We start from the raw sequence: 26,916 nt of genomic DNA on the forward strand, positions 1-26,916 counted from the left end.
CATTGTTGTTACAGTAGGTCTGTCCAGATCAGTACTTCAGTTTTCTACTCTTGGTTCTTTCTATTTTGAGATCAGCAAATTTAGAGCCACCTATTAAGTATCTTATATTTTTGGTAATAAAGTCTCAGTGTTCTTTTATTTCATTTTTCTCTTCTATTTGGATTAGTCCTAAACCGGTAAGACTTTACCTGGATTTTGTAGGGACTCTGTTGAAGATCCAGTATAATAGAAAGACACTTCTGTGAGAGACCAGCCCTGCAGCTGCAGCCATACAGAATTTTGTTTCTGTCAGGCTTATTTGTTTTCATGTAATCAGAGAAATGTTATTTGAAAGTGTACCTTCTGCAAGGAAAAATAAACACAAGCAGTAACGTTACAAGTGTATCAAGAGGCAACCTAAAACTGATCACTAGAGAGCTCATTAACTTTTCAGTCTGAATAAAACCTGTGCATACAATGCCTGTGGAGGTGTGTGTACAACTCGGAGGACCATGCATGAAAGTCAGTAGAAAGCTGGTCCTTGCAGTTGTCTTTGGCAGAACAAGAATTTTTAGAATAGAATGAATGAGAATTGCCATGATTCCCTGCAGAGTCGTGCAGACATACACCCAAACAATAGTTTTGAGTTGGCTCGTGCTTTGGATTTCTATCAACTTAGAAAAATGGTATTTCTGAAAGCTTTCTTTACACTCAGCTGCTGCTGCCTTTTGGTGGAAGTAAATGAACGGAGCGTGCAAAGGGAAAGGAGAGCAATGAAACATGTCTGTGGAATTTCCTTGGTGAAACTTTATATTATGTCTTAATATTTGACTTTGGGTATAACTTTTATTTTGAAAAACTGAGTTAGTCTAGATCTAGTTCATCAATCTATTTTTTTTTTTCATTTTTTACTATGCTGTTTCTATTGATGAATATGATTTATTGTCAGTCAACACAGAACTAATGCCAGATAGACTTAGTAGCAATTCATGAAATGGCATGATGATAACACCTTGGTATTTTCTTCCTTTGCCTCTATTTTTTGTAAAGAGGAAAAAATAAAAAAAGATGTAATTGACTGAATTTTTCTCCTAATCAGTTTTGCATCTGAGTCTGTTGCTAATGATTTACCATAGAGGATAAAGAATTTTTGATGCCCCGACTACAGCATAACCTTTCATGCCAAAAGCAATTGAAGGGTCAGACTACAATTTCACTGTAATTGCCTTTTTCCCTTTCCACTGTCTCTTTCCAGTAATACACAACAATCAATACAGCATGTAATTAGATTTCATTCAATCTGCAAAGATTAAGAGAGTTTTCATCTTCTCATTATGTATGCGCACATCATGTCTTCCTACCCGTGTCTTCTACATTAGACCTCTTTGACCTGTTCTATTGCGGACGTGGAGGGCTAAGTTTGTAGTATTCCCTTGGATTTGGCAGATCATCATTCTTTACACATCATAATTTGATTTTGCTCTCTTTGGGAAGATTAAATACAATAGCACTTTCCAGTATGATAAATGGGTTTTATATTGCATATGCATTTCATGGAGGAGGCTGGGGGAAAAAAGTGGACAATTCATGTAATTGCAGCACACAGGCTTAAAATGATGGAAATAGCAGGTCCTAGGTGCATAGGACTGATTCATCCAGACTGTGACTCCTGATTTTTAGAGTGTACTGGAAGCAAAGTGATTGCATTTAAAATTCAGCCTGGCAATCTGCATACTTAAAAGGTACAGCAGTATTTTTAAAAGGACAGTTTATTCTTCATAGGCTTGGGGCTGGTTGAAAATAGTTCCAAATTTCCATATCAAAAGTAAGGGTCGGGAACAGGCTGCAAATGAATCGTGTGAATGTCCACATCAGATTTGTCAAAAATAAGCTTTTACAGCTGGCAACATTCAGTTCCTTTGTAGAAAAGAGAGGTAAAACCACGTGTGCATGGGGTAAGATTAAATGTGACTGCCAGCCTTGAGTTAATGACACTGCACCTTCTCATACCCACACACAGATTCTTATGTTATAATATTTCTGTTTAATTTGGTTATGGTCCGATACTAGCATTCATCTGACAAAATTAGCACATAATTATCTCAAAAGTATCAATGTATTTGTGGGGACTGCTCTCAGCCATGTGCTTTCCTTGTACTGGTGAGAGGCGTCTTCGTGTCATCTTGTGTTGAGGATTTTTTTAAGAAACGCTAGGTTGGGCTTAGTGAAGGCAGGAGTGAAAAACACCAACTACGTTTCCTTTTTCTTTTATTTTTAAGTTAGGCTGCAGTTTATCTGTTTACCACATAGCATGTAACAAGTATGTTCAGTTGTTCTGGATCAGTTACTCAAGCTTAGGTAAGAAAACTGTTAGAGGCCTGACCTGCTGTATTGCCAAGTGATGGTCAAGTCCAAAAGACTGGTTTCCACTTCCCATTGGCCTTAGCTACGTTAGTCTTGGTTTGTGTAGCTGAGAAAATTAATAATCGGTGATTTCAGGAAGGCCAAGGCTTTATTTCCCAAAATCAGGGAAGAAAACATCATGAGCCAATATTTCAATAGCCCCTGTAAAAATAGAATATTCAAAATAGTATTACCCTGTTCAGGCACTTTAAGAAGAAAAGGCCTAAATGTTTGGTAGAAAAAAGAGGGTAAATCTCTTTAGTGAAATGGGCAAAATTGCATTCAACTTTTCAAAATATTGGCAAATACAAAAAATATATCTCCATTCCAGCAGCAGATCAGTGTTTTTAAAGTCTCTCCCTGTACTCTCTGTTTCATATACTAGTAACTATTTTTTTATGTAATGTTTCTGCTTTTTGCATTTGTAGCTGGGAAGAAAGCTTATTTTGACAGAAAAATCATGTGGTAATTTTATCATTGACTCATTTATTTCTGTAGAACTTGAATCATTTGTACTATAAGGGATTGAAAGCAATGTTTGCAGAGGTGGAAAGAAAATCTTTGACTGATGTAGGGTTTGTTGCCTTTTGGAAGTATTACAGTTCAGTTTCTTTCCATTTCTTTGTAGATGTGGCTGGAGTTGGAAAAGCAAATATGGGTTTGTCATCTTTCTAGTGAGGAGCTGCAGTGTGGTTGTTGCACATCTATAACCACCATACAGGTTTAGAGGATTAGCAGACCCGGCTTTAGCTTAATATTCTTGATAGTGGGAGGTAGGGTTGTTTTTTGAGTTTAGGGTTTTTTTCGTTTATTTGATTTTTTTAAGTAAGTAAAGGCAGGTAGTAGTTAAACCAAGAGCATCATATAAGAATGCAGTTACAGCCCCTGAGTGCATGGCTGTTCTCCAAGGAAATAATAAGATTTATGAAAGGAAGGAAAAGAAATGAGTCATGTTTAACAAATCTTGTTTTTATTAATGCCCCTCTCTAACCTTACTAATGGGTACTCAATCTGTCTTTCTCAGTATACTTGGCATACTTTTTTATTATTATTATTTGTGGGGTTTCACTTGGTAGTCATTTCCATCACTTATTTTAAACTAACAAACTGAAAGGGGGAAAAAAAAAAAAAGAAAAGAAAAAGAGCCTGTGATGTTCTGGAGAACAGGAAGGAAGAAAGCCAATGACAGCAGAGCGGCTTCCAACCTTGTTGTAGTCCTATTGATCAAAACTGTCCTCTGAAATAAGAGAACTTTTGCTTCTGAGAATGAAAACCAGATAGAGATCCTCCCACTGACCCAAAGTCATCTTCTCCTGAGAGCACAGAGCTAAAGCAGCCAAGTGCTAATTGGATGTGTGTATGACTTGTATGTGCTTTTCCTAAAGCCCATAGCTATGGTGCCATGGAAATGGATGTGGATATTCGAAAGCCTTGTAGGTGGAGGCAAAACCCATTTCAAGGACAGCACGGCTGATGCAAACAGATTAAAAAATGTCTTTCTACCCTATGGTTTTTATCCTTTCAGGTGTTCTGGAATATCCAGGTTTCCCATGCAGTTTTGGAGACAAGCTACAGTGCGACTGACGCTTGCTGGTTACTCGGCAAGTCCTGTAGGACATAAAAAGAGCATAAAAATTACCTGTAGCAAGGCTATCTCCTGAGTCAAGTTTTGCTTGACTTATGAAACAGAAGGGAGTAATCAGGGAGCAGCATGATGCAACTTGGTCTCAGGTCTTCTCATTTAGCTGGGGTTACTTTGAGTTTAAAAGCATGGTAGTACTGCTGAGGATGAAGGTGACAATCCTGGTTCTATAATTTGTTTCTCAGTCCAATCTGCTAGGTTTTCAAGTTATTATTAGCAAACTCTCCAGTACACTGAAGCGTATGGAATTTCACCTGTGAAGATAGCTTCAAAGCTTGGTAGGCTTTGTCTTTTCAGTGTTGGCTTACTTCTAATTTCTGTTCTGTCTTCTTTCGTTGTCCACAGTACCCACACTGGTAGCGTACAAGAGTGTGGTATGGATAATCTGTACAACTTCTCTGGCCTTGTTTTTTTGAACTCTGAAGCAGTAGGAAAGGGCCTTCATTTGCATCAACAAGAGGTCCTTTAAAACAGAGAGAATTGAGGGTGGGATTCCTATTTGTGGTGAAATGGTCCTTTCTTCAAATTGAGCTTCACTAGCTGGCTTGCTGAAGTGATGTCACACCTGTGATCTGGTGTAGATCTAAATGGCACGAGCTGTGTGTGTTTATGCAAGTCTGTAGATGTCCAGAGAAGTGGTATTTTGGAGCTGAGTTCTGCTTTCTTATCCCTCTCTTTGACATTCTCCTCCCATGGTGAGGGAAGTGGACTTGTACTTCTGTGGTTCTTTGCACTAGCTTTTTATTCCACATGGTTTAGCTAAATTGGACTTATTGCTATGTGTTGAAAGACAGTGCAGTAGCACTTTCTCTGGGAAATCCAGTGGATCATCCAGAGGAGCTCTCACACCAGTTTCCCACCCCCCTTACTGCATTTCTCAGGCCATTCAATTTCTGAATAATTGTGTATGTTTGTTTGTTTATGCCTCTCATGTCATCTTTCTGAAATGTGCGTTGAGAGGGCTCACTTCAATGACTATAGACAAGTCTGTTGGTCTTGTAGTAAGAGGAAGAAATGGGTGTCCTCGGGATAAAGGGAACTGCTTGCTGTTTGCCATCAGGCTAAGCTGCTCTGTGTGTGTTCTGCCCAGTCTTGCAAAGCTGTCTTGCGAAGCAAATGTGGCTACCACCCTCTCCCGTTATTTTACTTGGATGACTTGTTCAGAGGGATCTGCTCTCAAGCCAAGGATGAGCCTAGGACTATGAATTGTTTTGTGTCCTCAGTGAGGGGAGACCTTAGTGAAATGATGCAGTAGAAGAGGGCCAGTTCTGGGAATCTCTGACAAATGGCAAAAGGTCTAATATAGATTTATTTATTTTTTTTCCAAGTATGTCCTTGATTACTGGCTTTGGAGGAGAGTCCAAGGGCAGTTGCAGAGTAGATAGCTGAGGAGACAATAGACTGATTCTGCTTTGTCATCATGACCAATGTGGATGCCTAGTTTTCTCAGGGGCTAAAGAGTTGTCTAAGTAAATGAGCAAAACATTTTTTGAAAAGGTGAGACTATAGATTTCTGAATATTTTAAGCCTTGCGCCACCTCCTAAGGAGCCGTTCTCTAGAAGCCCTGCCACCACAGTCTGATTTATACTTTTAATACTTGAGCTGTAATTTGCATGTCATCCTGGGAGAATGGGCAATGATTAAGAAAACTAAACCAAGGAAAAGATTTTTGAAACAGCTTCTCTAAGCACTGCTACTTAAAAACAGTTCTGTCGGGCAAAGATATTTGGTGTCAGAATACTACAGGAGAGGGTTACCTATTTCACAGCATCATTTGGAAATCCCATCTAAATAACCCAACCTCAGTGGATCAAATATGCCTAAAATATAAAGGAACATGTTGGGCCTTTGGGTTCTTTAGTGCATCTGCTTCAGTCTTAACCTCCTGGGTTAAATGTTACAGCAAATGCCCGAGAGGCTGCTGTAATGCCAGTATCTCCTTTGGGTTGAATAGCTGCTGTGAAATAGTTACAGCACTGGCAAAAGCCATGCTATCCCCCAACAGATCCCTGATGCCTCCTTCCTCTCTGCAAGGCCAAGACATGTCTGTGGAAAGAACCTGCTGATGTAAAGGCTTTTGTTATGTGTGTGCCACCGGACTCTGCTCCAGGAGGACAATTCCTTGGCTGTAGAAACCACTGCTTTCCCCTCTTCAGGCAATTAGCTGCAGCAGGAAGGAGAGGAGAAAACGTGACCCTGTGTAGGCAAAAGGCAGCCACGGAACTTAATTATCTACCTTCTACTTACATTTCAGAGCTACTTATACAGGCAATCCAGTTGCCTTTACTGGAGTACTCAGGAGAATAAGTGTTCACTAGTGCGAGGGTCTCTCACGCTTCATAAGGCATGACTCAAGCCAGGTTTGCTAGTGTTACATTTGAATCATGGCTTGGTACAAGCAGCATAAAAGGTCTCCCAACTAGTCTTTAATGTCTGATAAACTGATCAGGGAAGAAAATGGATCCCGCGAGGTCTGTCTCTTCTGTGAAGCTCTTTAAATATTCAGATACTGTGAAACACAAATACTACCTACAGAGTAGTAGGGTTGTGTTAGACTATGCAGAGACACCTGTGAGGGGTATCCTCTGTCACAGACTTCATAGACTCAGGAAGCACAGAGCTGGTCCCTGTGGGATCACCAGTGTGTTACTAGTTTTTGTTCCTGGGGACAACTGTTAAAAACCATGTCTGTGATATAGTTAGCAATCCTGTTCAGGTAAAAATTTGACACTGCTTTCAAAGCAAACCACAGATCCTGCCAACCCCTGTTCTGCTGTCAGCGGTGCATCATGTGGACAGCGACAGATATTGCTGGTTGGATGGGGTAACTTGCTCAAATAGGTTTTTATGCCTGCAGCAGTGATCCAAATTCTCCTCAGCTCACCCATGCACTTAGTTCTGCTGAAGTCAGTTGCCTAAATTCATCCGTGTTATTGATCCAGAAGCATCAGCACAGCCAGTAGTTATCAGCATAGTAACTCCAGTAGTAAATTTGGCCAAACGAAGGTACTTCTGCCACAGGTTGAACAGTATATTGGCTAGATATGATGATGTATATGTAGTACAAATGACAAATTCATGCTGTGTCCCTGTACTACTTTATTGTGGTTGAGAACAGGATCCTTCCTCCTTGAAGGATTTGAAGTGATTCCCCTTTCTAGTATAGATCTTGAGAATTTTGTGTTTCTACCTCTTACCCCGGAAAGGAGTCTTTGATTGGTTCTGTGTTTGTGCTGTTTGGGTCCAGTTTGCATTTTGCAAAAAGAAGTACACAGACCAGGAGGTCAGATTAGCAGCCTTATCGTGGCTGTATTCCTCCTGGTATCTGAGCAAGCTTTGTTCAGAGATTGATTTATCTGTTTCCACAACACTGCACAGTACTATCTACCTACCACAGAGAAAAACCGAGTCCTCTTCTCGCACCCTGTCCATTACGTATGCTGCTGGACACAACCCCCCGTGCCTCAGCTGCTGCCTGTGCTGCTTCATCCTTCAGCCAGTGCCTGCATGGTAGAAGCTCTTCACTTTAGACTTCTCCTCAAGATTGAATAAGTATTTTTAGCGTGCATATGCAATTAAATGTGTATGGGTTATCTGCATCCGAGCTGAATGCTTTAACCACTAGTATGTTGTTTAAAAAATAAAAACAAAAGGAGGATCATATAACTTTCCCTTTCCTTCAGGTGAAGAATAAGACTTGTGCTGCATTCTTTAGACCTGTGGGTCTTATGTGGGCAAATGTTTTCAGACTTTAAAGCAAAGATAAGACTTTTCATTCCCACCTTTTCAGCATCCTCTGCTGACTAGCCCTATCCCAAACCTCAGCCAGAGGTTTGATCTAGCCCTGGAGGGAGACCAGTTCCTTGCTGCAAGCACTCAGCTTGAACCCCAGATACTAGCACCTAGGAGTTATCCTCAGTGCATTAGAGCACTTTGGAATGCATCAAAAACTGGAACTTGTGCAAAGTCTCCAATTCCTGTTTTCCTCAGCCCAGACTAGCATCCTAGTCAAGGTACTGCCGTACCATTCCCAAAGCAAAAGGGGCTTTGTTGCACAGGAGCTCATTTTTCTTGGAAGGTATCCACCATGACAGCTGGAAAGCCCTCTCCTGCAATGCTGGAGAAGTTTGCTTCTCATTTTGTCTCTGTGGCGTTTTTGGTGGGGTGATAGGGTTAATTGGTTGTTTTTCATCTGGATTCTTTATGCTGGTTTTGTATTTTATTTGGCAATGGGGCCTCACTGCCCTTTTAGAAATTGAATTTATTTTTTCTACAGCTCTCATATGCCTCTAGGATGTGAAGCTTTTGTAAATAAAAATGTATTTTTTGTTACATTAACTCATTTTCAAGCAAGCCTGTGTTGTAGAAAAGATTGGCGGCATTCTTTCCTGTGCATACTGAACTGAAGGCAGTGATAAGTCTAAAAATATCCCCAATTGAAATAGCATTGTATAACCCAAAGGTTAGTCTTCCTCGGGAATAAAATTTGCAGTTGCTTTATAGGTTCCTTGTAAGGCAGATTTCTAGTTATCCAGCCCTGTGTAAAGTGAGGCTACTGGTAGCTGCACAGTTTTGCACCTGCAAAACTCAATCCCATTGGTGACTTCCCACAAGCACAAACTTGCTGGTGAAAGACGCTGATACCCGTTGTGCTGGTATCAGCTGCCCAACGAGGCTTACGTATCCCTGTGGTGTTCGTGTTGCAAGCACTGGACTGGCGGTGCTGAGCAGGGACTAGGTACTGTTCACACCTCTAATAGGAAAAACAGATTTTGCTGCACAAAGCTGTTAATCCTCAAACATGATGATAGGTTGCAGGTGGCTCCATGTAGCAGATGGGAGTGGAGTATGAGGTAAGAGCGAGCTGACCATGTTCAAGTTATTAAACAACCTAATGCTAAGCTGCCTAACTGCTGAAATAGTTGGCACTTACAACTTACGCAAGCAATGAGTGGGTTTGGTTTGGAAAACTGGGTGAGCGGTTTAGGTGTTAGCCTGTGTTAACCTTGGGATGGGAAACCGCATTTTGGTAGTTCTGTTACATAATTTCTGTGTCACATGGAGAACCCCCTGAATCCAGGTCTGTGGATTTAGGCTTCTGACATCCAGCACTGTCTCAGGGGTGTGGGCAGCCAATGCTCCACTGGAGCCTGCTTGTGTATTTCTTCCTGGTGACCAGTCTTTTCTTCCACTTTTTAGTGACCTTTTGCATCTGCTAGAGGTTGCAGCTCTCTCAACGCTTGAAGAATGCCTTTTGTTTATTCATTGCTATTATTGTAGGGAGCAGTGAAAAGATTTGCAGGTGTTAATTAGAAATTTCCTGCCTGTCTTCAATTTAATATTTGGCCAACTCACTTGATACATCCTTCCTGGGATACTGCTTTAGGTGTAGACCTGAACGTGTCAGCACCTGCACTGAACACTTTGCTCTCAGCTACTCCAGCTTTGAATACACAAAACCAATAACCTTTGATTTTTAGACCTGTGCCAGCCTGATCCTCCTCCTGAAACAGATCCATCTGGCTCAATGCATTTTCATTCAACAGAAAATTAATTCTGGAACGGAAGTGGCTTTTATAATGCTAGTATCCAGTGGGGTTATATGTAAAATCTTCTGTTTTCGGAAAGAGTCAGCTTGGGATGGTTCCCATATTCACAGCCATGTTCCCATTTCAGATGTACAAAACCCTAAGCCAGGCTGCAGAGAGCCCTCTTAGATGAGGTCAGGGAATTAAAAATTTCTTCTGTGATTCATTCTGAACCTGATCTGCCTAATAACTGGATTCTTTGTCTCCCTCTTACTGTCACACATTAAAAAGTTCACAAAGTGAAGATTTTTTAAGTCTTCCTTGCACAGTAAGAAGAGTGAGCAGAAAATATGCGGAAATGAAGGAGAAATATTCATGAGAGAACAAAGACATGGCCTAACTTTGAAGCTGGGATGGTGCAGCCTGGCATGCCAATGGACACAGGCTGAGCGATGCAGCCCTCGGAGCAGGCGTTGATCATTGCAGAGGGCATTTTTGCATACGTTACAGGACTACTTGTTTAGGCATCTCTCAGCCTTTGATCATACTGACAAAAGCTGGGGAACAAATACCGCTGTCTTACAGACACAGTGGAGGCTGTGGAAGAATGAGACCACTGAAATACTTTGTAAAATTCTTATTAGAGTTGCTTAGAGTCAATGAAGTTAGCATGGGATTAGTGGACTGGAATAAGGGTAAAGCCCGTAACATGGTTTGACAATTCATGTTAATGTAGATTGTTGATAACTATTCTGGACCAGAATTTCAAGTGATGAGAGCCGTCTCTTACATAGCCTACTTATGGCACTGTAGTAGCAAGACCAGAATTGGGCCCAAAGGACAGAACAGCTAATGCAAGATCAACGCCAATTAGACATGACTAGGCGATGCTTTGTGTGATGGTAGGCTGAGATAGCCTCTGCACTATCAGAAAACAAAACTAGATATTCCTGGATAGAAATTTATTTTAGGAAAAGTCGTCAGTGTGTGATCTTTTGTTTTTGTCCCTGAACTGGAGGAAGATGCCTGTAATCTGTTTGATGGGTGATATAGCATGCCCATGGCGTCTCTATGCTAGATGCGAGTGTCTCAGCATACAGTTGTGAAACTAGAGGTTGATTATTTTTAAAAGTATTTTGACAGATACTGAACGGACAAATTCCCTGGGTTGTTGTTGTGGTTTTTTGGGGGGGTTGTTTGTTTGTTTGTTTTTAAAAGGTTTTATTTGATACTCTGCTGATGAGGCTGTGTGGATTTGGGATCATACCTTGCTTTATATTCCTTTCAAAGGTGGGGAGGGAAAAGCACCCCTACTATAAACAAAATTAATTCCTTAACAAATGCCAGGGGAAACAGGCAGAGTTGCATGGAGTCGTGTGTCCTGCTGTCATGGTGCCTCACCTCTCAGTCTGTGTCTCTCCCTTCCTAAGGGAAGAAGTGCTAATTTAGTGAGGCAGGCATTTCCATGTGAATTTTCCTTAACATGGTATCTTTACAGGGAAACTGGTTTTAAATGGGGTCACAGACATACCTCATTATTTCATTAGGAATCTCCTAACCTGTGACCAAAACCACGACGTTTTAGCACTTAACCTGGTTCTCAAGATTGCCGCTAAGACTTGACAAGAAGCGTGTGTAAGCTCACGGAAACAGGAGCAGCTTCAGTGTTAGCTTTTGAGAAAATATTTAGAGTTGCCGAAATATGAGACGCAGGCTTAGGAGACCTGGGCTTCATTTCCAGGCGTGCCTTTCCTTTGCTCTGTAGCTGGGGTGCCAGCTCATCTCTCTGCTCTTTTCCTCCCCCCCCCCCCCCCCCCCTTATCTGTGTCCTCTATTTAAGTGAGGAGATCTGAGTCCAGACTAGTCTGTGCAGTGTCTTACCTCGTGATATTGTTAATCAATGGTATAAATAACAGCCAGACATCCAACAGACCTAGACATCCAGTAATTACCACAATTAATCCTAAAAATAAGTATTTAGTTCCTTCAGCAGCAAAAGCAAGAAAGCTCACTTTCTTGTGGGTTGGTATCCTAAAGGTGAATTCTTGGGTAGTCTCTAATAGCTCCGAGAGGTCTCCTATATTTGATCTTTCACTGAACCTGTTCTCTCAGTAGGAACATTTTAATGCCACTTTCTTCCCAGATGTCGACTTTTGTGACACTTGCAGAAATGTAATTTTTGGAGACCTCTGACTGTCTGCCAAGCTTTGGCTGAAATTAGACACAGTCCTCAAAATTTAACGAGCAGGGGTGAGGGGAGGGTATGAGAGAGGGAAGCAGACTGGTCAACAAATTCAGACAGCATGACCCTGCAAACTGATTTTTCTTAGCAAACCAAGCTAAAAATCGTATCGGTGACAAATGGGATTTTTACTCATTTAAACACAAACATGAAAATCAAGTTCTTAGCTTTTAAAGGAACCCGACTCAGATTTCACATTGAATTCCTCTGCTTGCTCTGTTAATTGCTGATGTTAACACAAGCATTTTTTCTTGCTTTCCTGCTTACTTCAGTTAATAACTACGGCAGCATGAAATTTCCCTGACACTACACCAGTACTGCAGGAGAGCCTCCTTTATTTTCAGCTTCCTAAAATAGCAGGTTTGGGTCCCACTAGTTTGTCTCATTACCTTTCAGTAGTGACTGACTGATTAAACTATATGAGGAGCAGAAAATGATCCCTGCTGCTCATCTCGTCAGCTACCCCTCATGGCCCAGGAGGCTCAGCAGTGGCTTTCTCTGGGACCATTTGGTGCTGGAAAGCTGTTTCTGTTTATGGGAAATGTGGGTCTGACCTGGAGTTTAAACGCGACCGGATAGCATGGCTGCTTTGTGTCCTTGAGGAGTGATGAGTCCAAGACATAAGCTCAGACCTCATTTTTCTGACATTCAAATTCTGGTTCTTACCCGTCTCTTCACTGAAGGATCTTCTTCTCCTGTATAAAGGCACCTTCTGTCACTGTCTTCGCTTCTCTCTTTACTGTGTAATTTAACACCTCATAATGTAGTCATAAGTACAAACCTGAGACACATCAGGGGACAAGAACATTCATTCTTTTATGGAATTTCTACGGAAAGGAAAGCTTGAAGAAAAATTGAGTCTCTGAAAACTTGAATTTCTTTTTACATTGCCTTGGTGGAAAGCAGATAAGCACTATTGCAGTCAGTGGTCTTAGGAAGGTAAATTGGAGAAGTCTGAGCTGCAATTTCGAAAACTCAGCCAATGTCTTTATGTATGATCAGAATTCTTTATGTGTGATAGAGTTAAACATGCTCTGTAGGTGGGTCAAAATAGCATGTCGTTCCAAAATGCACCCCGCCTTTGTCAAACAAAGCTTGCTTTGTCTTGCGGTGAGTTTGTCAGGGTCTAAACTAGCCGTAGGTCACAATCAATTCGTAAAAATACCAACATGCGATGAAGCCAATCTTGTAATTATGAATTCAGGTGTTATAGCAGTGCTGGTTTTTAAAGTGCCTGTAACAGTGGATCGTAGCTTTCCTGCTCCTGGAAGTCTAAGTCAATTTATCTTTATATCAGCAATAAACCAGAAAGGGCAGAAATCAAAGTAAGCAATGTTTTTATTACCACTTTTAAATAAAACATTGTGCCAATATTTTTTCCCTAACATTATATCTCTATTTTCTCAAATTTATTGACAATTGCTGTTTATCCTCATTTCTCCTTTCTTTTGCAAAACTATCTCATCGTTTGATTTACTTCTTCCAGAGAATGTGGTACCTAATTCTTTTTATTTTTCCCTGATAAATCCCTGTTTAATTGTATGTTTTAAGCTATCTATGCAACATTGTGTCTTTCATTTCTAAATAGGCTTTCTTTTATGAATTTCAAGAGGGAACACTTCTCTCTAGAGCCAAAACCAAATCCTGGCTCAACATTTCCTTAAACAATAGCAAGACACTTCAGAAACAATTATGATTCTCAGCACTGTGGACTACTCCTCCTCCTCCTCTGTGAGCAGGAGAGAATCAGACCTTCAGTTGTGGTGCATCCTCTGATAGATCTGCTGTAAATGTGGCTGCCAATTTATCTCACCGATTAGGACTCTCTGCATAGAAACTTTCTTTAACCACTGTAGCTTCAAAACTGCCATAAATTGTTGATTTGTAAGCATTTTGGTTCAGATGCTGGATTTTGGGCTGTATTTTTTTTGCTGTTTCAAATGTGTCCTGTGTTTGGTTTTGAACTGACTTGTCCTGCTGGTAGAAAATTAAATCATATGCCTATTAAGAGGTTGATGGAAGGAGGCACTGCAGCCTGGCATTGACAGGCAAGGCACAGCTGTACTCTATGTTGACACGAGATATGAAAATAAAGTGAAGGGAGGAAAAGCAGAGACACAAGTTCTATCTCAAACCAAATTTCCGAGCCAAACTCTGAGAGGTGTCAAAGATGCGCCTGAAAAAGCAGCACACAAACACAGTTCAAGAAAAATACACATATCTACAGATGTAAAATAGCCAGTCTGTCAGGAAAATGAGTATGTTTTTGAAGCCAGCCATCAATAGTGCTGTGTAATGATGCAAAAGAAAAGTATGTCACCTTTAAAGAGCCCATAAGGCAATATCACACTGGAAGGAAAATGGAGGAATCAAGGTGCTCTCTGGCTCCTGTCAAAACTGGTGTCCAAATCAACTGGTTTTCAAGTGTGGCCCCTTGAAGAGATCCGATGGAAGTATTTGAAATCTCATGTCCTCAATGGCCACTGTTCTCTTCTATTCCCAAGGAGAAATGCCTGATGATAAGATTGAGAGGGAGCAGATAAAGAACAGCACTGCGCTGACAAAAGTGGGGACCTTTTCAGATCATTTGATTCTCTCATGGCCAACCAAGACACGAGACAGTCACTCTTGGAGAACAGTGGACATAGCCAGCATGTCTGTAGGTGTTATGTTGTCTCTTTGTTGTGGTTGCATTGCCAGACGTGGACTTGGTGACTAATTTCACAGCTGTCGAAAATCAAGATCCTACTTTCAAGCACGATGTGATTTTTAAGTTCCAGCAGCTACCACGGCTGTCGTCCTCGGCTGTGTAAAATGAGTTGAACAACCGGGAGCTTTTCAGTCATACAAATGGCAAGTGTTGTATGCGACTTTGTTATTGGGAAAGCTGCCTGTGTGATTATGTTAGTATAATTTAATAGCAGGCTGTTTAGGTAAATGAGCAGGGAGGCATATGAATGTCTGCAAATAATGTGGAGCATGATTGCAAAATGATGCTGCAGGAGATGGGCTTGTCTGGCCCTTGTCGAGAGCTCACCAAACACCCTTGAGCAGGCAGAGAAGAGTCTTCCGTTGTCTTGGACACAATCCCTCTGAGACAGAGAAGAGTCCCAAGGGTGCTTGACTGAAACCTGGGCTGAAAGGAAGTAATTTGGCAGGCTCGGCAATGTCAGATGTGATACAGCTGTTGGTTAGGTTAGACTTTAATATCAACGCAATAGAGTCTAGAGTAGTACAAGCCTGCATAGGACCTGAAGTTAGATAGATATGATTTTTTTTTTAGATTGCTTGTATTTAAAGATAATTTCTTCCTTATGGAACCTAACCCTGTGGGATTTACTGCTGTAGTTGAGCTGGTCTGAGAATAGGCCAGTCAGGGATTTCTCATCCAGAATTGCATCAGAAACGAAAGGGGTATTTTTAACAGTTAGAGACATGCAGTCACCTTCGTAGGTGCAAGAAAATGTCATTGTATCCAACAGCATCTTTTCAGCTGTGGACTCTGCCCTGTCAGACCTTGGGTCAGAACTCCCTTCCTGCAACGGTCCGCTGCTTCCCTTCCCTACCTCTGACTCACACAAGCAAACTCCTTGTGTTTCAAAAGATCTCTTCCTCGTTTATGAAATGAAAACCCTTTAACTTGGCTTGGAGCAGCTGGTTTCTGAATCTAATTAAACAGCCCCAAAGTTTTAGCTCTTGCACCTTGGGAGCTTTTCAAGGAGAACTCCCTTTCCCTTTCTCTAGAATGGCTCTGTTATCATTTTAGTGATCACTTTCCCCAGGAGTTCTCACCTCTGTTTCCCTGGAAAAATTAAAGAAAATCTAATATATTGATACAGATGATCCATTTCATGTGAGTCAGTGACACTCTGACCGTGACAGTACCAGAGAATTCATTGCTGCAGGAGACCATTGAATCCACTATTAGTGGCTGGGCTTTTAAATGGCACTGGGTAGTTTTAAGCCCTATTTCTACCTGTCCGAGTTAAGATAATGAGGGTAATCTAATATTATGCTTCAGGGCTTTAGTTACCTGCCTATGGGGTTCAGAAGGGAACTCTGCTTCCAGGGACTGTGCAGAGTTTAATTGGCCAAGTGCTCTATGATTTGTGTTTCGTTTCCTCTGAAGCCTCAGGTGTTGGCTACTGCCAGAGACCAGATAACAAACTGATGACACTCAGATTTTTGTCTCCTTTTAATATCAGTGGGCTGCTGGGCAGTTACACCAACGTTTCAGCTCCCCATCTCCCAACTCCAGATTTATGCCATCATCAGAGGAGGAGTTTTCTGGCTTTCCTCCAAAGCCCTGAAGAGAAAAATCCATTTTATATGTTTCACCAGCATAAGCCACAAGTCGGCTGGGATTTTAAAACTTCTAGAAGAATCTTGGCATCTGTTATTTAAAGAAAACAAACTGATCTTTCTCTGTGAATGATCTTTTTGATCATTAAAATTAAAATAAAAATCAGAATCGCACATATATAATGTAGAATTGTGCATATGGGGTAGATGCTTTTTTTTTCCCCATCAAAATTTAAGTTTAAAAATGTGTCACACAGATCTCCATTGTTTTAAGGATCCCTGCTCTTTAGGAAATGGATTTTGCTTACATGAAGGCTCTGACAAAACTCTGGCATCTTTTTATTATCTATAGGCTTGGGATCAGTGTTCTACCTCATAAATGGGGTTTTATCTTCATCGCCAGTGGTCTGTGTAGTTCCTATTTTTTGGTCCTTCCAATCGTCAATCTGTTTATCTGCTCCTGAATTATCTGTTGTAATTAGAATACATTTTCTCATCTCAAGGGGAAACCAGCTCCAAATGAGTATTCTACAAAAGCAATTACTTTTGATATTAGATATCTGTACATAAAAACACAGTATTTCTTCCAATTAAAAAGCACTAATGAATTTTGTGTCTAGAGAGGGAGTAGCCTACGCAATGCTACTGTTTCTGCTAAGCCAATGAACAAAAAATTAGGCATGTAAAAGGGCTGATGCAGCCAGCAGTGGCATGTGTGAAATACCTTTGAATAGTAGGTCAGGGAGAGAAAATGGCTCTGCGAGGACATATGCTCCTTTTTTTCCCCAACAGGCCTATTGTATGCACGGATGGACTTGGTCATTCTCCACATTTGTGCCAAGACCATTAACAGAGTTTTTCCTACTACGTTTGTCTCCTACACCTGGCCCTTCATTATGCATTTTTCTTTGTATTTCTTCAGATATTCCTCTCCTCTTCCCCGAAGTCTTAGGTCATGCACGAGGAATCTTGCGTTTGGCATGGAACAGCTTTACCAGAGATCTCCATGTGAGCTCCTTCCCTCTATAGACACAGGAGGAGTTCTGCTGACCTTCTCAGCAGGAAACCTGTCTTACATATATCAGAACTGCCACCTTTCATCATCTCAAAATAACCTGAATGAGTAGGGAGCTTTTATTACAAGCTTTTCTACAAAGGAATCATTTGAGAAACATCTTGATCATGCTATTTTGGAGAAGACTATAAATCCTGTCCCTAGGTTACTTTCCCATAGGAATCCTCTCCTTTTCATCCTCAAGCAGCCATCTGTGTCTGGGGGACACATTGCGATAGAACCTGTTCAATGGGGTAGAAAAGAAGATCCTCCAGTGGGCTATGAAACAACATGTTTTCTTGCTGTTATGACAAGGATGAAATCCACAGAACACTGTTGACTGCAACCTCTGCCTCTCTTACTGATCCATGTTGCCTTGTTGTCTTCTTTCCTGATTGTCTTTCTGCATCTGTTTCTTGTCTTCAGTATTGATAGAGAGCTCTTTGGGGTAGAAACTGTCTTTCTGGGCTTGTGTAGCGTCTGCTACAATGGTGTTCTGAATCTGGACTACGTGTTATGAAAACACTAAGAAAAAAAGCTGTTGTGGGCAAATCCTGTCCCGGTAGGGCTTACTATAAAGGGTTTAAGGATTAATAGATCAATATGGTAGGGGCAGAGTGTGTAGGATGGAAAAAGGGTCAGCTTCTAGCCCAGATGCTGATAACAGCCCTGGGCATTTTTATGGCATTTTCCATCTACTGTACTTTGAGCACTTGACAGATATTCCTAGGTTGTGCCTCTGAGTGCTCTCTGCAACCAGGAAATGTCCCCATTTTAAAAAAGAAGAAAAAACATAGGGCAAAGCACCATAAGGGGGTGGATATTAGTCCTCTTGCCAGATAATTTATCCTAATCTACATTATTTCCAAGGCTCCTGATTCTGCATTCTGTCTGCCTGACTAGCTTCTCTGGGCAGAAAAGGAACAGCCCTCCTACAGACAGAGCCGCCAAATCGCTTCATCCCTTCACCACTGTTCAGCAGCCTTCTCACAGATAAATGTCTGCAGGACTGTCAGTCATCTGTGGATGAAGGTTGAGAGGCTCCCACTTGAACAGATAGACAGAAGGGTCTGGAGATGAGGTCAAGGTAAAAAAACATTGCACCACCTAGTTTCTAGAGCCAAAAAAGTTGCACATTAAGTGCTTCAGCTTTACAAGTTATTGTACTTTTTTCCTTTTCAAACCATCAGCTGCAGAATACTGTTTGTCTTCTCCCTGGTATATCTTCAGAGATAGTTGGGGCTGATACTGGATACTAGGGGACATAAATCTTTCAAGCAAGGATGCAGCAAACTTGATTACAACTATAAAAAATAGGACTGTATTTTGGATTTCAGATAAATGGAAGTGCTGGAGTCTTTTAGATTGGATGGGGTTTTGTTTGTTCCTGTCTTTGCAGTGAGTTGGAGCCTGTGTCCCTGTGGAGTGCGATTTGGTGAATGTTTCTGTATGTAAAACTAAATCTCATCCACATACAGCGTTCCTTCTAGCTCAGAAAGTAAGCCCCTTTGATATGGACAAAATTCAGATCAGTTCCCTGGGCAGCAAATCTTATATATTATGTAGGCTTACTGCAGGGTGGTGGCAGGAGAAACTGATTTGGGATATGGGAAGTTGGGATATGCAGAAATTAAAGGCCAGGCTCTGTTTAACATTTAGATTGAATCATGAACCAGACACTAGTGACTCCTCATGCTGCATACTACTGTTTGCAAAGTTGACTGAAATAGTGTCACATAGTGAAATAGTTTCAAATAAGGTGTTTGGGTGGTTTTTTTTTTCTTGTGTGTTTGGTGTTTGGTTTGTTGGTTTTGTGGGGTTTTTTTTCCTGGATATTGTTGATCCTTGTGCTTGCAACTGCAAAATGCTTTTACTTTTCCAGGTTTAATTTTGGTGCACTAAGCTGTTAATGCATTCAGCAAGTTTATGCTTGTGGGACAAACCAATTTTTTTATATCCTTCCAGGCAAAATCAGAGCGCCACTCTTCAGCTACAGTCATTTCTTCATTAACCATAGTTTGTGCAGTATTTACAGGGGTCAATGAAAGAGGCAGATACCTGGTTTTGGCAAATTTTTGCATGGAATCCTTTGGCAAAAATGAAGCATACAGCATAGGAGATGGAGGAAAAAAGAAAGCATAGGCTGTGAAACTTGCTCAGCATTTTGGCAGAAACAGGGTGGTATCATAGGGTGGAGAAGGGAGAAATACCATTCTACATGTGATGCCATATGATACTACTCTGCACTGTTAGGTCCTGCTGATATCACAGGGAGCCAGTGGGCAGAAGATGCTTCAGGTTCTGCCAGAGTAGGCCTGCATTAGAAACTGAGGGAGGATGCTTTTTAATTCCCAAATTAATCACAACAGGATAAGAATTCAGGCAGTTGCTGGTTTTGGTTTCTGGCTCCACCACCACATCTTGTGCAATCCTGGGGAGTTCCTTAACCTTTCAGCAGATCATTTCTGGCCAAAGGTGGGTAGGATGACCCTTTCCAACCTCAAGGGGCATTGGGTGTCCTACGAGATTTCAGTGACAGTTGCAGTAGAGCACCAAGTACCGTAACTCTCTGTATAGCGGGGGCTGCTTCATATTCAGTAGCCCAGTGAAAGGACGTGGGAACCAGTACAAGCTAGTGCAAAAGCATTATCCTGGAGCACTTCAACAGCTAAAGTATCCAAGGTAGAAGGGTTTTGTTTAATTCTGAAAAGAGAGATCTTTCTCTGATACTGAATCTCAAGCCCAAAATCTGCTTGGAATGTAGTGAATAACTTGGGTGCTTTTTATCCAGAGATTTCAATACATTTTGTACAAGCAGTCGCTGCTGCCATTTTGTTGCCTCTGTATGTCTCTTCTTTGTCAAACCATCTGCCTAGTGGGACTCATCAGCTCAGTTTGGAATTGAGACAAATCTCATGGCACCTTTTCTCTTGGCTGTAGCAACTGTGCCCCGTAGGGACATCTCCCCAGGATGTCTCCTCTAGCACCCGGTCTGGGCACCGCACTGAACCGAGCAGGCGATCAGAGCATCCCTGGGCTGTGCTAGGCGTGTACGAGCGGCAAGGCACTGTTCATGCAATTCAGCCTCTTTCTGATGTAAACACGTTACTTAAGGAAACTTGTTCCTCTTAGTTATTTTTAGGGATCACTAAAACGGAGCTATAAACAGCAAGACAACTTATGAGCTGAGACCTTTTGCTTAGTGTTGAACAGCTCGCTCATATTGCTCTTTCTTCCTCCTCCTCCAGCCAGCTGCTTTTCTTGTGCATCTGCTTCACTCTAACATGCACTGTTACCTCCTGAAGGAGGAAGACCAATTTTTTCCTCTGTGCCTTCAGATACGCCAGTCAGTGAGGCTGTAACCTTCATCTGAAGTTTCGAGTTGAAACAGAACAAGATTACGAAATTAGCACGATACAGTAGTTCAAGATAGAAACATTAGGGCTGATTCATTAGATGCAACTATTTAATAGCTGCTTCCAGACGGGTAGTTTTGTATAGAACTAGCTTAAAAAAATGTTGTAAGCTGAGTCTTGTTTTAGCTATGTTACTGAACCTATTCTAGAGTCTATGAACCTTTTTCTCTTCTTTCAAAAATATAACTGGCAATGCTAAAAGTCACCTTCGTCAATCTATGCAGAGTTGCTATTGCCCCTGAATTATTTTTTTTTTTTTCCCCCTTGGTTAAACTAGGACCTAAAGATTTTTATTGTCTTACAAGGTATGCAGGGATGTTTTCAACAGAGAGATCAGAATTGGAAAAGGAAGGAAACAACTGTTTTGCTGATGAGTTTTATGTTTCCCATTTAAAAGAGAGAGACTTGTTTCAGGAGTCGCAGGTAAAACTGCTGGGTGACTGTGCCAGGTTTTTTAGAAGGAAATGTTTTATTCCCTCCTTTTAAGGTGCTAGGAACCAGAATACTTCTGTGTAGTTATTTGAGAGTGCAGATGGTCTAAGCATAGGTAAAGCTCAAAAGTTTGCTTTGGGGCCCTGCTCAACCTAAGATTGGCTCGGGGTAGCAAGGGCATTTCAGAGATTTTGCAGCAGTTCTGTCAGTGCTTACTGAATCTGGTGGCATTGGTGATGGAGCTGGCCTCGTGGTTGTGCCCAGCATCCCTGGAACCACCTGGGCAGACTTGTGATGAAAGAAGTGGGAGCAGAGCCACAGCTGCTGAAGGGGAGGTGACCTTGCCAGCAGTGGCAGGAAGGCGAGGAGAAGGCTAAGAACAGGCCTGTGCTATTGTGAACGTGGGTGTATAATTATTTTCAACTGCTTATTTGTATTTTGAATTGGCAAAAGGTTAATTATGTCTGAGAACCTTGGCTGAACCTGATTTACAGCTGCCTGTAATTGTGTTGCAAATAAAAAAAAAAAAAGACACTAAAATAATCACAGATGTAGTTTGATCTTGCTTTGCCACAGTTTCTCACATCAATCTCTTTAGTAATTTTCCCATTGTGACAGGGTTTATGGTGAAAAATAGAAGGTCTCTTTTCTTCCTAGAAAATGATGCATCTTGTAGAGTAATTAATCTGGTTAAGAAACTAAGACCAGTTAATTCTGCTTTCCATTCTCCCAGCAATTTCTGTCTTACACAGAAATCTCTGCAGTAAGAGCAATAAATTTGAAATGAATGACAGACACTAATTATTTGTGACCTCATTGTCATCTGTGGTGTTGAACTGGGTATGACTGATCCCAGTGTATGGGCTGTAGATCTTTTTAGTCTAAAAATTTAAAGAAAAGACAGCTTTAAAAATAGCAGCTCGCTGGGCATTGCCACTGTTGTTCTGTCTCTCCTCTCTCTGTCCATCACCATTTCAGAGCTGGCAGCATGATTTCAGTCCTTCGCTCTGAGACAAGCCACAGGGTTACGCTATCAGCAATGCTGCTGTACCCTGCCCACAATGGCTTCACAAGCCATGGAAAAATGGGTGAAATGGGTGCTAGTGAGACCCATGGGTAGGTAACTCAAAGATAAGAGGAAGATCTGGAAGTCTGCAGCAAGCTTTAAAAGAAGACGACAGAAAAGCTCTCTCATCTGATCTGCCTTGGTTAAAACCCAGATATATGCTGGAAGTCAAACCAGAAGCACTTCTCCATCTGTCTTTTTTAGCTTTTATACTGCTCCCCATCACTGTAGGACCTGAACACCCAGCATATAGAATCAATAGCAATTGTGTGTCTGCTGAGCAGCAGTGTTTCCAGAAACGTATGCCTTTCCCTCTTGTTCCAGTAGGCAAGACCTGCAGGAATGAATTCTCCTGTGGGCTGTCCCTGGGTTTTTGCTGAGCAAAAAACATCCAAGACGTAAGGTACAAATAACTTGTTCTTTGCTGACTGTCTTTGGCAGCCCACCTATGCATCCTGTGGGAGCACTGCTGTAGAGTGTTCTGCTCCTCCATGTCCGCCCAGGCATTGTTCCCATGTCTGGCATGCTGGAAGGCCTCTGATGAGAAGGTTCTGCTCGGTGGTCCCAGACTGCAGGGCACCGCTTGGGTGAGGACACAGTGTACGTGCTGAAATGTGGGTCTTGTTCACCAGCAGCCTCTGCCTCAGCCAAACCTGAGGACACTGTGTGCCATCTGCTCTCTCTTGATTCCATCTCTTAAGACCAACATTTTTGAGAAGATGCTGCTGAACTGGCACCCCTTTTCTGGTTTGGTGTGGGTTTTGGTTTTTTTTGGTTTTGGTTGTTTTTTTTTTTCAGAAAAGGCTGACCAGCGCAGATAACTGTGGATTTGAGGGTTAGCGGAGTTATGATCTTGACTTAGGTAGTCATGGGGCAAAGCACTCTCTGAGAGTTAGTCAGACATATGATGACTCTTTCTTAGAACAAGATCAGATTAGCAGCATGAAGAGCTAGAATATCAGATTTATGAAAAAGGTATATGAAATAATTGCCATTTATGCATGGTTTGGAAGGCTATCTAACTACTCTCATAAGAAAAAATAGCAAAGTGCTTGATGCTTCCTATGGGTTGAAAGTTTCATTTCCCTGTTACTTGTTCCATAAAGATGCAAGTGTTTTGTTCTGTGAACTGCAAGAGCACGTAGTATAAAGAGTAAAGTTTTCAACTGCTGGAATTAAATTGTTGCTTAAAGTCAAATAAGCACACTACATGAAGTCATCTTCAATCTGCTTTGATGTAACATCAGAATCCAGCCCAGATAATTCCAAATGACCAGCAAATGAATTTCCACACTGCAGTCTTTCAAGGAGATAGGCTTTATGAAGTGTCTAGTTTTCTGGATTCTTTAACTTCTAAAGTGCCCAATTTGACTCCCTTTTAATAAGGCCTGCTTTTTTTGAGGGAACTGCTGACTTTTCTCTGAAACTGAGCCCCCCTTTAAGATGCCGTATATTGGGCAACTAAAGCAGAGGCGTGCAGCATCACTGCTTGCTATTAGTGTCTTTTAAGGCTAAGACTGTATCATGCAGGAATATTTGGCTGCTGTGTTTTTCCTTTTGGGTGGGGAGATTTTTAGAGTCTCAGACATGTAATTTCTGTAATTACTTGAGCAACCACTGGTTGTCAGGCCAGGGATGGCAACATTAGGCCCTTCTGTTCTAATTTCTTCAAGGGAAGTAATATTAAATACTAAAGCTAGTCAAAGTGTCAAATAGCCTCTCATCCTAAATTGGAACAAAAGGGAAAAATATTACAATTTCCTTCAAAATGAAGCTCCCTACAATATTTTCAGAAATATTTAATGTATATTGAAGTCTTCACTTAGGTAAAAGAATTTCTGTTGTTTGAAATCACTAACTGCAACACAACTCTTGAAGAGTTTTAGTCATGTTTCAACAGAAACTATGACTGTCTCATTCTCCACTTTTCTTACAGAAAATTGTTTCATTAGAACAAGCAAATAGTCCTTCTTAAATACCCCAAATATCACGATATCACATTTTTTGCTTACAGCTTCCTGCTTTGCATGACCCAGTTGGAGACATGATTATATCAATTCCTAACTGTGAGCCTCCCTTGTGCTAGTTTCTCCCTGTCCCTGCAGAATGCAGAAGTATAATACCAGCTGCAGGTTGATCACTTGATGCCAACCCAGTTGCTTTATGATGATTGCTGCAAGCAAGAATGGAAGGTTCTCAGACATTTTTGAACCAGTTTTAGTGGAAGAAAGATTCATAAAGTTTCAAAGAAAAGTGAGCAATAAAGAAGAGCTGTTTGTGATGTATGAAGTAAATCTGTTCAGTTTTTAGGGGCAAGAATACTGTTTTTCAAGAGATCACATTGGGCTAATGTTAGTCATTCAGAGTACGAACTTTTGGTGTGTTTGTAGATTAATAGCAAACTGTAGGCATCATAATATTTGTAATAATTAAGATAGAACCGGTCAGGATTGCACTAGAGAATGACAACCAGTGTCATAAGTTCTATCCAGACTCAGCACGCTCAGTTGTGTCTCTTAGTAAGCAGCAATTCAACACATTTGGATTTGTCTCAGTGCATTGCTACCAGTGTGAGTCAGCAGGAAATTTTGACTCATCAGCTAGATCCTGTTGTCCAGAAGTTTGAACAGCAGAGGCACATCTCTATTTTTCCATTTACCTGAAAATGCAGCTGGGCAGAGATGCATGTGGCCAGCCTAAGATCACGAGAAAGACTCTTACCCCCTCTACTTCTGCACAGAGGAGGAGCGTGGCTGAAACAAGTATGCAAAAACTTTCTAAATGCTTCTGCATATACCTGAACAGTTTCATGAATTCAAGAATAATATGAGACATGAATGAAAACTATATAGGTATTTGAAATTATTATAATAATCTTTGGAAACTTCTAGCTTACTTTTTGTAGTTGTTGCATCAGGTCCAAATTCTCTAGAATTTAGTGGCTTGTGCTGGTAACTCCTTGTGATTTTTTGGGGGGGGTTTATTTTTAGCAGAAAGGTGATGAGCAGAAATAGGCACTCTGCCATCCTACTGGGGCTCAAGTCAGTGCAGCTGAAGTAATTTCTTGCATTCTCCTTGTGCAGTCTGAGACAGGACATGAGCACTTTCCTACTTGTCTTCTGGGTTAGGTACATACCTGACTGAAGGAAAACATGTCTGGGAGAGGAAGACAACATAGCTGGCCTGGGAGGAAGAGTAGTCGTTAAACAGTGGGAGGGCTCTGGTTTACGTTACCCAAAGTTGGGGGATCATCAAAGGTGGTCCAAGATCCTAGTTCGGCAATGTGCCTGACTGAAGGAGAAAGCTGTCTACCAATACCACGTTCCCTTGCCTCGAGCATATCTTTCATTTTTCCAAGCATTTTGTTTCATTTACAGCTTTGAAGAAGTTCATTATTGATTAAGCATCAGTATCAATTCCAGTAGCTCTGTACTTTGGTCTTTTCTCTCTGTGTCCCATTAATACAATACCCTAGAAAATATGCTGTTTTGAAGCTTTATCTTTCTACTTTCCCCTCATGGGTGCGTGGCCTGTGGGGTTTCTGCTCATACCTCTGTTCAATCTCCCTTGCTAGTGAGACCTGGAGTTCATCTCCCACACACACCTATAATGAGACCACGGCTTCATGAGCCTCTTGTTTTCCCTTCTTTTCAACAACTCACTAGGCTTGAATGCTTGGAGCTGTTTGAATTTTTCAAAAGCTTGGCTATGCCAAGAATGTTTTTCTGTAGGGTGTCCTTTTTTCCTTCTTCATCCCTCCCCGCTCCTGCTAAGACCCATGATTCATTCTGAGACGGTTGAGCATTTCAGTGCATGATGATGAGGAGCATGAAGACATCAAAGACACAAGTATGAGCAAGGTCTGTCCTGACTTGGGATCACTGATTGCAGTACAAGGCAATGTCTGAAATTCAGTACCAAAATTCCTGAGTACTGCAGGTACTTGGTTCTTTAATGTTCAGACAGACTATTTGTAGTGTTGCACTTAACCTTAGCACAGGATTTTCCCATAAGCAGTACAGTAGAAAATGCTAACTTTACTCTTTCAGACCACTAACGAACCACTGTCTCTCTGTTCTGTCCTGTAATTAAGCAGAGATGATGATGGAGCTGTAACAAGTGAGGACAGTGTTAGCAATGAGGTGCAAGAGACATTCCTTCATGAGGCACTAAACTGTCCCAGACCTTACTGTGACTTGGAGAAGCCAGTCTCAGCTTTGTACTGCCTTGCATGTTTGTTACTAGCAAATGTTGACAGTTTCTTTCTGTCTTTCTCTTAATTGTTTAGTTGAAATAATGACATTTTCCTCTTGAAAAATTCTTAATTTGAAAAATCTTGAGCAGGTCAAACTCTAATTGTTTTGCTCTGCATTGTAGATGATTTGGAGGATATTTGCACATTTCTGTATGATATTGCCAAGACAATTATAAATAAATTTTTTGCTTACAATGACTTGTTGATAGTGAGCCTAGGAGATAGGAAAAGCTTTGACATCAAACACAGCATATTTGAGGAGCTTGTTTATAAGAATTCGGCACCAAGTTAAATGCCTGTTGCTATGGTTCTTGGCGATGTGATCATATGGGCATTTTTTTATGTCGTTTTAGTTTTGGTTTACATGTATTTTTGAGTTGACCAGTAATATACCAGTGAATGAAACCTATAAATGCATTGTTGACTGGCTACTGTCTCAGCAGTAACCAAGTGGGGCTAATCGTTTTAGCTCAAGTGTGTCCAAACTTTCTGATCCTGTGGGATCAGATGGGCGTATAGAGCTATCTTACGTAATATATATATTTCATTTGTCAGAGATCTGAAGGATCTGCAGTAATTCCCAGGTGAGACAGGGT

The 26,916-nt window shown here is 41.2% G+C and overlaps 1 protein-coding gene across 1 annotated transcript in view; it reads left to right on the forward strand.

Annotated features, from left to right (window-relative positions):
* GALNT9 (polypeptide N-acetylgalactosaminyltransferase 9) overlaps window positions 1-26,916 on the forward strand; it is a 158,203-nt gene that overhangs the window by 3,039 nt on the left and 128,248 nt on the right. The window lies entirely within an intron of this gene.

Source organism: Grus americana, chromosome 16, assembly GCF_028858705.1.
Source record: "Grus americana isolate bGruAme1 chromosome 16, bGruAme1.mat, whole genome shotgun sequence".
Classification (NCBI taxonomy): domain Eukaryota; kingdom Metazoa; phylum Chordata; class Aves; order Gruiformes; family Gruidae; genus Grus; species Grus americana.